This window comes from Piliocolobus tephrosceles, chromosome 3, assembly GCF_002776525.5.
Source record: "Piliocolobus tephrosceles isolate RC106 chromosome 3, ASM277652v3, whole genome shotgun sequence".
Taxonomy (NCBI): domain Eukaryota; kingdom Metazoa; phylum Chordata; class Mammalia; order Primates; family Cercopithecidae; genus Piliocolobus; species Piliocolobus tephrosceles.
The window spans coordinates 78,043,759-78,062,528 of NC_045436.1; the positions used below are offsets into that span (position 1 = coordinate 78,043,759).

At 35.4% G+C, this 18,770-nt stretch overlaps 1 protein-coding gene across 7 annotated transcripts in view; it reads left to right on the forward strand.

Annotated features, from left to right (window-relative positions):
- RAP1GDS1 (Rap1 GTPase-GDP dissociation stimulator 1) overlaps positions 1 to 18,770 on the forward strand; it is a 173,757-nt gene that overhangs the window by 31,937 nt on the left and 123,050 nt on the right. The window lies entirely within an intron of this gene.

An 18,770-nucleotide genomic window follows, 5' to 3' on the forward strand; every position in this document is an offset into this window, starting at 1 on the left:
AAAATCTAAAATAATTGTAGTACTTTTCATCAAAAAAGCACATTTAAGAGCTAGCTTTTAAAATTATTTTTCAGTAATTATTTTGAGGTTATAACTGTCATGCTGTTTAATCTTAGAGATAACAGGAAGGGATTTGAAACAAGGAGTTCAATAAGAGCATCTGGGTAAGGCTTAAAATGGTAAAGAAAAAAGACAGGAAAGCAGAATGTCTAAGACTGCTATCCATTTTAGTAGACACATGTGGCTATTTAAATTTAATACAAGTAAATAAAATTTAAAAGTAAGTTCCTTAGTCTTACTTCTTAGTAGCTGTATTTGGCAGATAACCACCCTCTTGGGAATCACAGATATAAAATATTCCCATGATCACAGAAAATTCTTATGGATAGCACTGGTCTAAAAACTGGAAAGAACCGCACGATGACCTAATTTTTTTTTACATGTGCCTGTAATAGGCAGCTTTACACAGTAACGTAATTAGCCTAAGTAAATTGAGTATCTCAGGTATATTTTTTTGAGCAGTTTTTTATTATAACCTTTGTCTGTTTTCAACGACACTTTTTTTCTCTGTTAGACAGTAAACTTTTAAATAGACTGTTTGCTTTAGAGTCATATTCTTGGTCATCTTTAGAGGTTGCCCATTTGTCTCCTAGAGAAACTAGAAGACAGAGATGAAGTTGAAGGGAAATGAAGAAAAAAGGGAGTAAAAAGTTTATAATTTTTAAAAGAACAGATTTAAGAAACACTGAGAAATTCATAATTATTAGATTAAATTAGCTTAGATTAGAATAAGCCCATTGTGGGCTTATTCACTGTACCTTTTGTTGAAAATGGTCTTGAAATTGTATATCACAAAATGTTAAGGCCACGTAACCACAAGGTATTAAAACAATAAACTCTCACCAATTTAATGACGTCCCAGAAAGGGAACAAAAAGAATGTCTTGTTAACAATCTGAAACAAAATTTATAAATGTCCTCATGCCTCAGACTACTGACAAAAAAGAATTGGACTTTGGAAGAAGGAGTTCATGCAGATGTTCAGTCTTTGATTTAGGAGTTACGCCTGTCATTGGATCACTTACTGTATGTTTAGCACTGGGCTGGGGATTATAGCCACTATCTAATCTTTCTTATAGTCCCATGAGGTAGGTATTATTATCACCATTTAAAGGATGAAGTAACAGATTAATAAGCTTATTTGCCTTGCTCTGGAAGAAGTCAGAGTTTGGATTTGAACTCTTGATTTACAAAATAAAAGATTGTAGTCTGAGTAAAGTGAAGCTTTTTGCTGAGTTCATGTAACATGAAATTGTTCCAAGAAGCTAGGTTTTAACATTGTGTTTTAAATTTTTGTTTTTTCTTTAAAATAGATCCAAATATTTATTAAAACAGATAAGCCTTTTTTCTTGAACTATAAAGTGATCTATGTATTTTTATAGGCATTTATTAGCATACTTTATAAAGTTAGCATATAGCTTTTTAACAAGAAAAAGTAAAATATATTAGTGAGATGTTAATTTTCTACAGTTCTTCCTTGAATAAGGTGATTGAGCCATTGCTACTTCTGTCTTCCTAAATGTAAAATTATAAAACATTTAACTTAGAAGAATCTGTACTTGCTTTTTTAAACAACAACAGCAACAACAACAAAAACACAGAGAGCTTCTAATTTCATATTTCTTCCTTAAAAGTGTCAGGTGTTTTAACTAAAAATAACACAGTTTCCACCACAATTGCACCTGATCAGGAAAGAAAGATTTCTCCATTCTGTACAAATATAAGATGGTAATGTGTGTAGTGGAAATATAAACAAAATTTGATTTTATAGTCTACTACCCTGTTTATTGGAAAGGTTATCTCTGAAAGGAACAAAATAATGCTTTTGAAAGTTTTACACTGTGTGAATTTAGTGCATTTGAATTGCATATTACAAATGACTGTAATCTGAAATTAGAATTTTTACTTTGATGTATGGCTTTAGAGTGGTTTTCTTTTTTTACCATTGGCAGTATTTCTCTCTGTAACATTTATAGTATATGTGTCTATCTTAAGAGACAAGAAGTTTTGAATACTTACTAGATTTTATGAATACTTACTAGATTTTATGAAAACATTTTGTGTAAGCAAGCATTTTGTGTAAATCTCTGCTCTAAATTAATATAAAGTCATTCATTCACTCATATAAATACATCAGATCTCAGTTTTGAAATGTTTTTGGTAAATGTGTGAAGGCTACCAGCCAATAAATCAGCTTCTGTTTATTTTGGTCTCTTTTGATTCAGATTACAGTTAGAAGATTCTCAGTAAATGCTTATTTGATTGTAGTATGGTTACTCTATTTTATGCTTATTTGGAAATGTAAAACAATAGACCACCTATTTTCATCCCTAAACATTAAGACAGGAGTTGTCTTTGGAAAATGTGGCATCTAAATCATCTTGCAAGAGAAACTATTAAAGTCCCAAAGGCAAGAAAAATTAACCTATTTGTAATACAAATTCTATTCATTTTATTCCATTTTGTGGATGAGGACCGTTTTGTGTTGCCAGGGGGACCATAAAGTGATGCCATACAGCTTTAAACTCTCTTCCCGAAGTAAGCTGTCTTCCCCTGCCTTGTTCTCTCTCTTTTTTTTTTTTTTTTTGTCTTTAACTTAGTTTCTTGCTTGATGGCAATTCCCATTTCATATGAGAGTCATGTAATTGTTTATTTTTTGTAGAACAACTCTGTGAGATACTGTGTGTTTACTTGTCTTCAAAGAAGAAAAACATTTAATGTCTAGTTCCACATTGCTAACTTTCTATCATAATATTCACTCACATGTTGAATTCTTGGTTTATTTTCTAGCCCTAAGGTAATTTGCTAGCCCTTATTCTTTATTTCATTTGTTGTATTGATTTTTGGCTCCCTTCTAGGCTACAATCCTAAGCATACATAATTATAGGCACACTTCATTTTGTTGTGCTTTACTTTATTGAGCTTCAGAAATACTGTGTTTTTTACAAATTGAAGGTTTATGGCAACCCAGAGTTGAACAAGTCTTTCAGTGCCATTTTTCCAACAGCATGTGCTTACTTTGTGTCTCTGTGTCACATTATGGTAATTCTTGCAATGTTTCAGACATTATTATTATATCTACTTTGGTAATCTGTGATCAGTGATCTTTGATGTTACTATCGTGATTGTTTTGCGGTGCCGTTAACCATGCCCATATATGATGGTAAACTTAATTGATAAATGTGTCTGTCTGACTGCCCCACCAACTAGCTATGCCACATCCCCTACTCCCCATCTCTATTCCTCTCCTGAGACCTCCCTATTCCATGAGACACAATGTTTAATTTAGGCCAATTAATAATCCTACAGTGGCCTGTAAGTGTTCCAGTGAAAGAAAGAGTCACATCTCTCTCACTTTATATCACAAGCTAGAAATGATTAAGCTTATTGAAAAAGGCATGTTGAAAGCAAAGACAGGCCAAAAGCTAGGCTTCTTGAGCCAGTTAGCCAAGTTGTGAATGCAAAGGAAAAGTTCTTGAAGGAAATTAAAAGTGCTACTCCACTGAATACATAAATGATAAGAAATCAAAGCAGCCTTATTGCTGATAGGAAGAAAGTTTGATCTGTTTAGAAGGTCATACTAGCCACAACATTCCCTTAAGCCATGTCCTAATCCAGAGCAGGGCTCTGATTGTCTTCAGTTCTGAGAAAGCCGAGAGGTGAGGAAACTGCGTAAGAAAAGTTGAATGCTAGCAGAGGTTGGTTCGTGAGGTTTAAGGAAAGAAGTCATCTTCACAGCACTAAAAGTGATAGATGAAGCAGCAGCTGCTGATGGAGAAGCTGAAGCAAGTTACCCACAAGATCTAACTAAGATCATTGATGAAGGATGCTATGCTAAACAACAGATTTTCGGTATAGATGAAACAGCTTCATATTGAAAGATATGCCACCTAGGACTTTTATAACTAGGGTGGAGAGGTCAATGCCTGGCTTGAAAGAACAGGCTGACTCTCTTGTTAGGGGCTAATGCAGCTAGTGATTTTAAGTTGAAGCCAGCATTCATTTACCATTCTGAAAATCCTAGGGCCCTTAAGAATTATGTTAAATTTCTCTGCTGTTCTCTGAAGATGGAACAACAAAGCCTGGATGACAGCACATCTATTTACATCATGGTTTACTGAATGTTTTAAGCCTACTGTTGAGACATACTGCTCAGAAAAAAAGATCCCTTTGAAAACATTACAGCTCATTGACAATGCACCTGGTCACCCTAGAGCTCTGACAGAGATGTACATGGAGATAAATCTTATTTTTGTGCCCGTTAACACAACATCCATGGATGAAGGAATGATTTCAAAGTCTCATTATACATATCATAAGGCTGTAGGTGCCACAGATAGTGGTTTCTCTGGTGGATTTGGGCAAACTAAATTGAAAAAATTCTGGGAAGGATTCACCATTCTAGATGCCATTAAGAATATTCGTGATTCATGGGAGGAGGTCAAAATATCAACTTTTTTTTTTTTTTTATTATACTTTAAGTTCTAGAGTACATGTACACAACATGCAGGTTTGTTACATAGGTATACATGTGCCATGTTGGTGTACTGCACCCATTAACTTGTCATTTACATTAGGTATTTCTCCTAATGCTGTCCCCCTGCCAGCAGCCCACCCCACGACAGGCCCCCGTGTGTGATGTTCCCCACCCTGTGTCCAAGTGTTCTCATTGTTCAGTTCCCACCCGTGAGTGAGAACATGTGGTGCTTGGTTTTCTGTCCTTGTGATAGTTTGCTCAGAATGATGATTTCCAGCTTCGTTCATATCCCTGCAAAGGAGATGAACTCATCCTTTTTTATGACTGCATAGTATTCCATAGCGTATATGTGCCACATTTTCTTAATGCAGTCTATCATTGATGGACATTTGGGTTGGTTCCAAGTCTTTGCTGTTGTGAACAGTGCCGCAATAAACATACATGTGCATACGTCTTTATAGTAGCATGAAAATATCAACATTAACAGGAGTTTGGAACAAGTTAATTCCCTCTCTTATGGATGACTTTGAGTAGTTCAAAACCAGTGGATGAAGTAACTGCAGATGTGGTAGAAACAGCAGGAAAACTAGAATTAGAAGTGGCACTTCAAGATGTGACCGAATTGCTGTAATCTCATGATAAAACTTGAGCAGATGAGGAGTCACTTCTTATAGATGAGAAAAGAAAGTGTTTTTTGGTTTTGTTTTTGTTTTTTGTTTTTTTGTTTTGTTTTGAGACGGAGTCTCGCTCTGTCGCCCAGGCTGGAATGCAGTGACACAATCTTAGCTCAGTGCAACCTCCGCCTCCCGGGTTCAAGTGATTCTTTTGCTTCAGCCTCCTGAGCAGCTGGGACTAAAGGTGCGGGCCACCATGCCTGGCTAATTTTTGTATTTTTAGTAGAGATGGGGTTTCACCATATTGGCCAGGTTGGTCTCGAAACTTCTGACCTTGTGATCAACCCGCCTCTGCCTCCCAAAGTTCTGGGATTACAGGCGTGAGCCTCCGTGTCCGGCCTTGAAAGTGGTTTTTTGAGATGGAATCTGCTCCTGGTGAAGATGCTGTGAACATTGAAATGACACGAAGAATTTAGAATATTACATAAACTTAGTTGATAAAACGTTGACAGGGTTTGAAAGAATTGACTTCAGGCTTTAAAGAAGTTCTATAGGTGAAATGCTATCAAACACCATTGCATGCTACAGGTGTCTTTTGTGAAAGGAAGAGTCAATCAGGATGATAAACTTGGTCTTATTTTAAGAAGTTGACATAGCCACCCTAACCTTCAGCAACCAGCACCCTGATTAGGCAGTGGTTAGTCAGCAACCTTCAGCATTGAGGAAAGACCCTCCAGCAGCAAAAAGATAAGACTTATTAAAGGCTCAGATGATTGCTATCATTTTTTAGTAATAAAATATTTTTAAAGCAAGCTGTGTACACTGTTTCTTTAGACATAATGCTCTTGCACACTCAGTAGACTACAGTACAGTATAAACATAACTTTTTTTTTTTTTTTTTTTTTGAGACAGAGTCTTGCTATGTCACCCAGGCTGGAGTGCAGTGGCATGATCTTGGCTCACTGCAACCTCCTCCTCCCACGTTCAAATGATTCTCCTGCCTCTGCCTCCTGAGTAGCTGAGATTACAGATGCCCACCACCACACCTGGCTAATTTTTTGTATTTTTAGTAGAGATGGGGCTTCCCCATGTTGGCCAGGCTGGTCTTAAACTCCTGACCTCAGGTGACCCACCTGCCTCAGCCTCCCAACGTGCTGGGATTACAGGCATGAGCCACCATGCCCAGCCTGTAAACATAACATTTATATCTACTGGGAAACAACAAAAAAAAATGGTGTGATTTGCTTTATAGGGATATTCACTTTATTGAAGTGATTTGAAACCAAACTCACAATATCTCTGAGGTATGCCTTTATGTACATAAGGTGTTAATCTAGATTACTCCATGAGTCTTCTCAAGCAGTAAAAACTTTTGTTGTCATTTGCTTTAGTCAGCTTTATGCATTTACTATTTTTGAACAGACTTACTTTCAGGTAGCAAAGTTACTTCCTAAGTAAGAGACTTCTTATCATCAACTTTTTTTTTTTTTTTTTTTTTTTCAGTGTTTGCAATCTCTGAACATACTACTGCTGTTTTAGTAGAGATGAAAAATTATTATTTTATTCTTTCATAGTAGTATCTTGAATAGATTTTTACCTTTTTATCTAGAGTTATCAAATGTTCCACAGAAGTAATGTATTTCTTTTGTGAATGGAATTCATTGGGTTTTTTTTTTTTTTTTACCTCCTTTACATTTTTTCATATTATATGCCTCTTTTAGTGATTGTGTTCATTGTCCCTGAGGACTTAGCAGTGGTGCTCCTTATGAACTACTGAAGATTCAGTTTTTACCAAATAAAGATAGCATTTGAAGAATATAGGGGATTCTCAACTAAAATGTCAACTAAAAAGACATTGACAATTCCTGATGAGTTGAGACTCCTGGATTGCCATAGGATGGTGATGGCCTCCTAAATCTGTATCTTTCCATGCATTCTCTAAAAGTCCACACAGATCCACGAAGAGATAAAACCAACTAACAATATTCTGTGTCTTCAGCATAACTAGGAGACAGACTTCAGATTATTACGGAGATAAATAAATATCCACATTTAGCCTACTCAGCTTCAGAGACCACTACAGGGAGAGTTACGACTGCAGAGACCACATGGACAAGAGGAGAGGGAAATGGGGAACCAGGAGCCCAAGGGTAATAGCACACAATGAAAATTACCTTTAGAAGGAAAAATTCCTACCGTAGTAGGAAAATAGTATGATCTGGTCTTAGATTAGATTCTAACAATGGCTACTCAAAAGTACATGGGACTCCAGGTGACAGGTCAAGAAAGCACCACTTTGGGGATGGAGTTGTTCACCTTTATATACTTGGTGATGAAAAGAAAGAAGCAAGAGGGAGAAATGAAGTGTTCTGTAGAAATAAGGAAACCACAAAATCAGAAGACATACTAATCACCCCGCTTTGGCCTCTGTTCAGAAGAGGGAGCATTTGAACTAAAAATCCTGGGTATTTATCCCAAATTGTTGCCTTTACTGCATTCAATTTTTATTACTAGTCAAGGAAAATAAAAAATTATACACTGAATAGGAAATTTCAGATAAGGTACATACATAGGTGCTACAAAAAAAGAAAGCAGAAAATAAGAATCAAAACATTTTAGCTATTAAAATTTTTCAGTCTAAGCCATCTGTGAGGCAGTTATCATTAACAGAACAGTATGACCCATGTTAAATATTCTTAAATAAGCCTTTGCAGATACGAACAGAAGAAACCTTCAAGTTATAAATTCAGAAACTTAGAACCAAAGTAAACACCAGGAAGATGTGAAATTAGAGTTGACCAGAAGAAATTGAAGAAAATGAGAAAATTGTTTTAAAAATTAAGATGAAATTTCAGGGTACCCAAGGAAGAATAGAGGTGATTGAAAATTTAATAAGGGGCATTGGGGAAAGAGATGCAAACAGGAAAATGAGAAGACAAAGGATCAGAGAAAAGATAATACAGAAGATACTCAAAAAGATCCAACATACATGCAATTGGAATTCATAAGAAGGAAAACAAAATTGTGAAACAGAGATAATATTTAGAAGTGTAAGCTTTCTGAAAGTAAAGGAAGACCAGAATCTGTTTATTGAGAGGGCCCACCATATACTTGTGAACATTGATCTGAAACAGTCAACTGAAAGACATAGTGTAGGAAAACCTTCAGACTTTAAAGATGAAAACAAATACAGAGGAAAATATCCTCAAGACCTCCATGCAAAAATATTATTTACAAAGGAAAGAAAGGCCGGGCATGGTGACCCACACCTGTAATCCCAGCACTTTGGGAGGCCAAGGTGGGTGGATCACTTGAGGACAGGAGTTCGAGACCAGCCTGGCCAATATGACAAAACCTCAACTTCTACTAAAAATATAAAAATTAGCTGAGTGTGGTTGTGCATGCCTGTAATCCTAGCTACTTGGGAGGCTGAGGCATGAGAATTGCTTGAGCCCGGGAGACGGAAGTTACAGTGAGCAGAGATTGTGTGACTGCACTCCAGCCTGGGCAGTAGAGCGAGACTCAGTCTTAAAACAAAAAAAAGGAAAGAAAGTCAGATTGGCATCAGACTTCCATAGAGCAATACAGAATTCAATAGTGGGGCAGTATTTTCAGGTAACTGAAGGAATAAGAATTTTATATTGAACCAAGCTGCCCCTTAAAAATTAAAGCTATAGAAGAATCCTGTTAAAGGTAAAAGAATCCAGGGAATACTGTACTCTTAGCCTTACAGAAGAATCTTCTTAAACTTGTACTGTTTAATACAGTAGTCACTCTTCAACATGGCTGTTGAGCATTTGAAATGAAGCTAGTCTAAATTGAGATGTGCTGTACATTTAAAAAACATAGCAGATTTCAAAGACTTAGTACAAATTAAAAAATGTAAAATACTCATTAATAGTTTTAGAAATATTGATTACATATTAAATCTTATTTTAAAAATTTTGTGAAATATTTACAAATGCTTTGTTTCTCCTGAAGCTTTATAGGCCAGCATTTCTTGGATTGTGGGTACTAGCTGATCAAAGTGCTTTTAAGACTTGGGCCAGACACTGTGATATGATGGAAAATGCAGTTAGAAGAAAATAATAAGTAAATTAATATAATATAATATAATATAATATAATATATAATAATATATAATTGGGGTATTCAGTATAGGAAGAGAACTTTTTAAAAAAATTATTTTAAGTTCTGGAATACATGTGCAGGGCATGCAGGTTTGTTATATAGGTAAATGTGTGCCATGGTAGTTTGCTGCACCTATCAATACATCATCTAGGTATTAAGCCCCACGTGCATTAGCTGTTTATCCTGATGTTCTCCCTCCCCATAACTCCCTCTATAGACCCCAGTGTGTGGTGTTCCCCTGCCCGTGTCCATGTGTTTTCTTGGTTCAGCTCCCACTTAGAAGTGAGAACATGCAGTGGTTTGGACTGCTGTTCCTGTGATAGTTTGCTGAGGATAATGGCTTCCAGCTCCATCCATGTCCCTACAAAGGACATGATCTAATTCCTTTTTATGGCTGCATAGTATTCCATGGTATATATCTACCACATTTCCAGTCTGTCATTGATGGGCATTTGGTTCCATGTCTTTCTATTGTGAATAGTGCTGCAGTGAACATACTCGTGCATGTATCTTTATAATAGAATGACTTATATTCCTTTGGGTATATACCCAGTAATGGGATTGCTGGGTCAAATGATATTTCTGGTTCCAGATCTTTGAGGAATCGGCACACTGTCTTCCACAACAGTTGAACTAATTCACATTCCCACCAACAGTGTAAAAGTGTTCCTATTTCTCCGCAGCCTTGCCAGCATCTGTTGCTTCTTGGCTTTTTAGTAATCACCATTCTGACTGGCATGAGATGGTATCTCATTGTGGTTTTGATTTGCATTTCTCTAATAATCAGTGATGTTGAGCTTTTTTTCCTGTTCATTGGCCGCGTGTCTTCTCTTGAGAAGTACATGTTCACGTCCTTTGCCCCCTTTTAAATGAGATTCTTTTTTCTTGTAAATTTGTTTGTAGTTCCTTGTAAATTCTGGATTTAGACCTTTGTCAGATGGATAGATAGTGAAAATGTTACCCCATTCTGTAGGTTGTTGGTTCACTCTGATGGCAGTTTCTTTTGCTGTGCAAAAGCTCTTCAGTTTAATTAGATCCCATTTGTTGATGTTTGCTTTTGTTGAAATTGCTTTTGATGTTTTTGTTATGAAATCTTTCTCCTTGTCTGTGTTCTGAATGGTGTTGCCTAGATTTTCTTCTAGGGTTTTCATAGTTTGCGGTTTTACATTTAAGTCTTTAATCCATCTTGAGTTAATTTTTGTATAGGGTGTAATGAAGGGGTCCAGGTTCAATTTTTTGCATATAGCTCGCCAGTTTTCCCAGCACGATTTATTAAATAGGGAATCCATGCCGAAGAGCAGATGGTTCTAGATGTGTGGTCTTATTTCTGAGATCTCTATTCTGTCTTACTGGTCTGTGTGTCTGTTTCTGTACCAGTACTATGCTGTTTTGGTTGCTTTAGCCTTGTAGTGTAGTTTGAAGTTGGGTAGCGTGATGCCTCTGTCTTTGTTCTTTTTGCTTAGGATTGTCTTGGCTATACAGACTCTTTTTTGGTTCCATATGAATTTTAAAGTAGTTTTTTCTAATTCTGTGAAGAATGTCAATGGTAGTTTAATGGGAATAGCATTGAATTTATAAATTACTTTGGGCAGTGTGGCCGTTTTCATGATAATTGATTCTTCCTGTCCGTGAGCATGCAGTGTTTTTCCATTTGTTTATGTCCTCTCTGATTTCCTTGAGCAGTTGTTTGTAGTTTGGTAGAGAACATTTTTAAAGGAACCTTAGGTTCATTATTCTAGGGTTACATGCTAAGGAGAAGGCAGTATATAGGGTCTAAAATATGTTCTATGTACTTAATCTAAAGCAGAAAGGAGAGAACAGTGTATATCCAAATATATTCTTACCTAGGAGTTTATAGAAAAGGGAGCACGGAAAGGCTTGAATCTGGGAGAGTGAGAAAGACCATCTTAAAATCAATCTCTCACAAACCATGAGATTAGTAACAGAAACAAGATATATAACAGTGATACTGGGTGCTGTTTGCTTTCTGATATGCTCTGAAGCACTATACTTTATAAAAGGCAAAAAAGGACTCTCATGATGCGCAGTTGCCAGAAGGATATAAATCTCCATTGGTATTTGTAGTTGGTGATTGAAGCCTTGGCAGAAGATCTGGGTTTGCTAACATTAGCTAATGAATGTTACCATTTTTGCTTCTTAAGTTTGCTACATTTGAAAAACTTTTTATGTTCCTAACACAGAGAAAATGTGTAAGAGAGAAATGTGATTTGAAATGATGCTGTATGCCAAATACATACTGAAGAAGATTTGCCAGTCTCAGTATTTATAGTACCAGTACTGATTTACTATCACTAAGGACTACACTTTAAATTATACTTGGGGAAGAAGAGATGAATTTGTTCTGCTGTGTCTTTCTAACATTATTTTTCATCAGGGTTCCATGTCACTGCACCTATAGCCAGCTATGTGAGTAGTCTATGGACATATACTTGATTGAAGTTAACTGGCTTCTCTAATCGTATAAGCAGTGTAAGACTGACAATGTGTCAGTCCATTTGTGCTGTTACAACAATACCACACACTGGCTAAATTACAGATAGTAGAGATTTATATTTCTCCCTGTTCTGGAGGCTGAGAAGTCCAAGATCAAGGTGCTGGTAGGTTCAGAGTCTGGTGACATGCCATACCTCATTGATGGCACCTTGTTACTGCATTCTCACATGACAGAAGGTGGAAGGGAAGGAGAGTGAGAGAGCAAGGCAGCTCTCTGAGGCCTCTTTTACAATGGCATTAATCCATTATAAAGGCCTCACCTCATACTACTGTCATATTGGGGATTAAGTTTTAATACATGACTTTTGGGTGGTACACAACTTTTAAACCACAGCACCCAGTATGTTGTGAATGTGTTCAAGAATATAAGACATGTAAATTGGCATATTAATTGATATAATGAATTGGAAATGAATTAATATTTGTATCCGAATAAGAATTAGGTATTCTCAACAGAAAGCTAGTTTGATACAAAAGAAAATAGCTTAAAGTAATAAATAGATTAGATAAATGTGTTTTCATTATCTTTACTGTAATTGTAGATGTTTGAATTTGATATTAAAGGCAAGGGTAGTATCATGCTACTTTTTACTTCAGTAGTACTTGAAAGTCCAAGTGAGTTGTATTCACTCTAGAACATCTAAATGCTTTCATTTTTACCTCTTTCTTTTCAGATTTTCTGAGTACCCATTTGGCATTGTAAAACAGAGAAGATTAAAGTTTCATCATTAAGTATACCTTGGAATCTATAATGAGACTTTTTTGGAAATAGTAAAATTTAGTGAATCATTTTTTTCTAATGGAAGCTTCTTTGTAAAATATGTGTATTCTTGTTATTATCATTTATTTGTACTATATTTCAAAATTTATTTTGACATATGGTACATGTGAGGACCTAATTGTATTTTTTTAAAATCAATTTTCCTAATACACTGTGTTGTTTAATCTGTTCCTTATAGATATTTCTATCATGGAATAACCATTTAATTTAATATAATTGCATCAGTGTCTGAGAATAAAACAGCACAAAATATTGTGCTGTTACCTTACCATGCTATTTTAATTATGGTAGCTTTATGGAGGAAGTTTCCCATTATAAATCTATTTTTGAAAAATTGTTATTGTTTTCATGGGTTTGTTATATCAGAAATTTTATAAATACTTTGTTGTATTTCTGAAAAATTATATTGGATTTGTAATAAGTCATAAATTAATTTGGGGAGAATTGAAAACTTCTCAATATTTTGTCTGCCAATCTAAGGGCATGGATTGTGTCTTCTCTTATTCTAGTCTTCTTTTTATGTCTCAGTAAGATTAGGTAGTTTGGTTCATATGCTTTCCGTACATTACTTTTTTAAAATGTTCCTTTGTATTTTGCATTTTTGTTGTTGCGTATGGATTTTTTCCTTATAACTTCTAAGTGATTATTGTTAGAGATTAATGTGAAAGATGTCTTGATTTTTATATTTTTGTATGTATTCTGCCACCTTCTGTTCTTAATTAAAATAAATTTTTAGCTAATTCTCTTAGGTTTTGCAATCAGAACATCTAGAAAGTGATACTTTTGTTTCCTCTTGCCCTTATAACTAAAGCTGACTTACTGTATTGGGTTAAGCTTCCAGTGAAATAGTAAATAACAGTGATATGGTTAGTACCATATTTTAGTTTCTGATACTGATGGTATGGCCCTTCTGATGTTTCACCATTAAATGTAACATCTCTTGATTTTTATGTAAAAGTTCTTTTCATTTAAGAAAATAATAAGGCCGGGTGCAGTGGCTTATGCCTGTAATCCCTGCACTTTGGGATGCTCATGCAGGAGGATTACTTGAAGTGAGGAGTTTGAGACTAGCCTGGGCAATAAAGCAACACTGCATCTCTACCAAAGTGTGTATATATATGTATGTGTGTGTGTATATATACATATGTATATATGTGTATATATATATGTACTTATGTATGTATATATACACACACTATATATGTATATGTGTGTGTGTGTGTGTGTGTGTGTATATATATTCCAGGCATGGTGGTATGTGGCTCTATTCCCAGCTATGTGGAAAGCTGATGCTCAAGCATAGAAGTTTGAGGCTGCAGTGAGCTGTGATTGTGTCACTGTACTCTAGCCCAGGTGACAGAACAAGACCCTGTCTCAGAAAGAAGAGAAAGGAAAATAATCAAAGCACAATTTCTTAAAAAACAAAAAGATTTTAAACCACAAATTTTTTGCCAAATTAATAAGTGTTGAAAGTAGTAAGTCTCTACCATTTTATTGCTGTAAAGCTTGTTTATAAAAAAATTATTTGTTGAGAGCATTAATAATAAGGGAACTTTTTTATAAGAAGGAAAATACAACAAAGTTTTATAATCTTTGAATCAAGGTCATTTAGTATACTAGTGAAGTTCAGTATAATTTATATCCTCCTTTATGTATTCAGGGACAAATATTTATCTAATGAGAATTAGTATGTAAAGAATGATTGGAATTAATAATATGAATGTGTATATCTTAGAAAAAAATGACTGTTAAAACATCTGACAAACATAGGATGTTTCTTAATCTAGTAATGTGTAGCTTCAAAAGTGTTTAAAGCTACATTCAATAAGGCATTGCTTTTGCCACCAGAAAATTGTTTACCCTTACAAGGTCATGTTATATCAGCCTTTAAAGTATATCTATATGCCTTTAAATTAATAAGTATTCATTTATTTGTTAGTTTATATTCAACCCTGAAAATGTGAACTTAATTGCTTATGATTTCAGTTACTTTAAAAAATGTAGTTTTACACAGATTCACATATTGAGTGCATGATGCCAAATGAGTTTTGATATTTCAAGATTTAATAATATAAATATAAATTTTTAATAAATTAGTACAAAATTTTTAAAATACTTGACTTTAAAGACTGTTTTTTGGCCCTAGAGGAAAAGAGAAACACATTTAACTGGGAAAAGAGGTAATTGAATTGGAAAGAATTTTGGATGAATCTTAATTCACACAAATCTGTCATTTATCCATTATGTTAAATTGTGTGGTTCATGGTCATTTTATTCTCTCTTAAATCTCTAATAACTGAAGAAATGTGAATATTTCGTGTTTTTAGTAAGGTAGGGTTGAGGTATAATTTTCTAGGGTAATATATGTATATACATATGTATATAATGGGTTATATAATTAAGAGTCTTATTTGAGTTAACTTTTTTAAGAAAGAAATTCACTTACTAAATGTAGGTTGGCTCATTAGAATATTTGGTGAATATTCAAACAGAATTGAGCTCATACTGTTGTGCTGTGTCATACTGCTATTAAATACTTAGTTTAACGTTTAACATAAATGCTAAATACTTCATTTAATCAGAGATTGGGAGCATTTTATACAGTTATATCATGCTTTGATGAGGTAAGATTTAGACTACACACCCCTCCATCTTCAAGTCTCATTCATTCATTTATTCAACACTTAGTATTTATTTATAAATGAAAAAGGCATATACAAACAATGAATACACATTGTGCCAAACATTGTGCTATCTCCCAATAATGACAGAAGCTTATTTCTTTCGTGGGGTAGAGACTGATCGATAAATGTTATATTATAATTTATCATAATAAGTGCTATCATAGGGGAATGTTCAATGTCTATACTTGATCTTAGCCAGACGGCTGAGAAGCAGTGAGGTACGTTCAGTATCTAATGGGACTACGTATTTACTGACCTTAAAGTAGAAATTGTGATGTCAAAAAGGAATAATCATAAAATAATGAAGGGCAAAAGGAAATGATCTGACTCTAGTACTTAATTCAGCTTATTAAAAGTTCAAATCTTTGATTTTTGATTGAATTGGTTCTTTAAAAAATTGTTTTAGAAGACCCCAGAAGTACTGTATGTAAAGCAGAATGAACTAACTTATATTGTATTATACTCTGAATTACTCTGATAATATGCATGCTGATGTTTTTGGATCATGTACCAGTCTTTGAATAACAAGTTCTAGATGTATGCCATCCAGTCCACTAGCCACCAAGCCACATGTGTTGTTGAGCACTTCAAAGGCAGCAAGTTGAAATTGAGATAAACTATAATCTCAAAGACTTATTGCTAAAAAAAGTGATTTAATTTTTATATTGATCAAAACTTTATTTTATGTGTTTCTTTTTACCTTTTTAAATATTGCTGCTAGAAAATATAAAGTTATATATGTAACTCACATTATATTTCCCTTGGACAGCAATGGCTCAGATAAATGCTTCTCAGATTTTAGACTGCATAAAATTATTTGGAAAGATTGTTAAATTATAAATACTTATGCCCTATCCCCAGAGATTCTGATTCGGTAGTTTTGGGGTGGGGCTCAGCAATTTGCATTTCTAATAATTTTCTAGAGGATGCCAATATGCTAATTTATGGATGGCACTTTAAACCATAAGGTTTTAATGTAGACATTATCTTTTCAGTGGGTTGAAAAGAATGCTGCCTAGAATGAATCAAAGGCAATACCAGTTTTCACACAGTTTTGTTATCTGGTCTAATCTGTAAATAAGATACTGTCATACTGTCTAGAGGAATATAAATGTAAACATTTTGCTAGGCCTCTGAAGAAAAAATGCGGAATTTTGTCAAAGACCATAAATATTTTTTAAGATAAGTATGTGTTTGTTGTTGTTATTTCTTATAAAGAGAAAAGAAAATAGGCCGGGCGCGGTGGCTCAAACCTGTAATCCCAGCACTTTGGGAGGCCGAGACGGGCGGATCACGAGGTCAGGAGATCAAGACCATCCTGGCTAACACGGTGAAACCCCATCTCTACTAAAAAATACAAAAAACTAGCCGGGCGAGGTGGCGGCGCCTGTAGTCCCAGCTACTCAGGAGGCTGAGGCAGGAGAATGGCGGGAACCCGGGAGGCAGAGCTTGCAGTGAGCTGAGATCCGGCCACTGCACTCCAGCCTGGGCGGCAGAGCAAGACTCCGTCTCAAAAAAAAATTAATAAATAAAAAAAAGAAAATAACTCTTTGTAAAATGGAAAAGTAAGACCTAGTTTGTCATTTCCAAGACAACAGAATTTACTTACATTCTAAGCAAAGGAGGGGGAGAACATTGTAGGAAAAATCTTACATACCTATGAAAGTCCCATTGTGTGTCAAATTAGAGAGAGAGATCTTTCATTTAAAGTATTTGCTCTTTCCTATTTTCTTGTCATAGATACATATGATAAGAAATATATATGTATATTTATGTGTGTGTACACACGCGTGTGTATGTTTTGAGACAGGGTTTTGCTTTGTTACCCAGGCTGGAATGCAGTATTGGGATCCATGCTCGCTGCAGCCTTGAACTCCTGCACTCAAGCAGTCCTTCTGCCTCAGCTTCCTGAATAGCTAGGATTGCAGGCATGCCTCACTATGTCCAGCAATTCATTTTTTGTAGACATGGGGTTCACTATGTTGTCCAGGCTGGTCTCAAACTTCTGACCTCAAGCAATCCTTCTGCTTCAGCCTCCCAAACTGTAAGGATGGCAGGCATGAGTCACTGCAGTTGGCTTCATTTTTATGTTCTTAAAAACACTTAAGCAGGGGATGATGAAATTGGAATGAGTAGTGAGATAAGGCAGCAAGAAGTCAGAGTGACAGGAGGAAGAAGATAGAGGATAGTAAATAATGGAAAGCAGTGAGGAGATAGATGATTTTATTAAAGTTGGGGAACAAGGCTTATGGTTTCTTCTACTATGATACTTGTAGACCTGTTTAGCTACTATTCTCAGGGCCAGGGAAAGCATTTTAATGATTAGTATCATCTAATCTTACAATTCATAAACACCTTAGTAACCCAGTCTCCAGCTAATAATTCTGTCTCATCCTTACCAAATAGTTACTCAGCCTTTATGAAGGAATCTTTCATCATTCTTTATGAGGGGATCTGTTTCATTTTTTCATAGCACTAAGACTGGAAGACACTTTTTAGTGTTGATCCCTAATCTTCTTTCCTTCAGCTGCTGCTCATTGGTCCTATTTCTAGCTCCTGGATAAACATACAATGTGCTTTCTCCCTAATAAACCCTCTATACTTGATGATAACTGTCATATTCCTTATTTCCTCATTTGGCCCTCATATGATGACAAGGAGACAGTAGATGGTAGAGCAGAGGTTGATACTATTTTTTCCTAATACTTGTGTGGTATGTTTGTGTTCTTACTTGGAAATATTTGTTGCAAGGGCTAAGATGATCTATTTCTAGGAGCACTGGTATATGAGGGTTCTTCAGAGAAATAGAACTAATAGAATATGTGTGTGCGTGTGTGTATGTGTATGTTTGTGTAGCTATATATAGATGTATAGATATATATGTAGAGATAGATAAGTATGGGCGGTGGGGAGAGAGATTTATTTAAGAAATTGGCTCATGCAAATATAGGGGCTGCAAGTCCAAATCTGCAATGTGGGTTGTCAGGTTGGAGACCTCGGGAAGAGCTAATGCTGTAGTTCAAGTCTGAAGGCTGTTAGCAGAATTTCCTCTTCTCTGGACAAAGTGTGTTGTTTATTCTATTAAGTTCTTCAACTGAGAGGGCAATGCCTGCCCCAGTGTCCTACATAAAGGGCAAATCTGCTTTACTGAAAACCTACTGATTTAAATGTTCATCTTATCCAAAAACACCTTCACAGAGACATCCAAAATAATGTTTGGCCAAATGCCTGGGCACTGTAGCCCAGCTAATTGATACAAAATTAACCATCAGAAGTGGAATATACATTTCTGGGTATCAAGATGGATTGTATTGAACAATAGTTATATGTTGAGATAACTGCTAGTAAGGAATACCTTAGCATTAGAACTTTACACACAAGAAGCTACAGTTGGGCCTGGTGTGGTAGCTCACACCTGTAATCCCAGAACTTTGGGAGGCTGAGGCCAGGAGGATCTTTTGAGCCCAGGAGTTCAAGATCAGCCTGGGCAACATAATGAGACCTCATCGC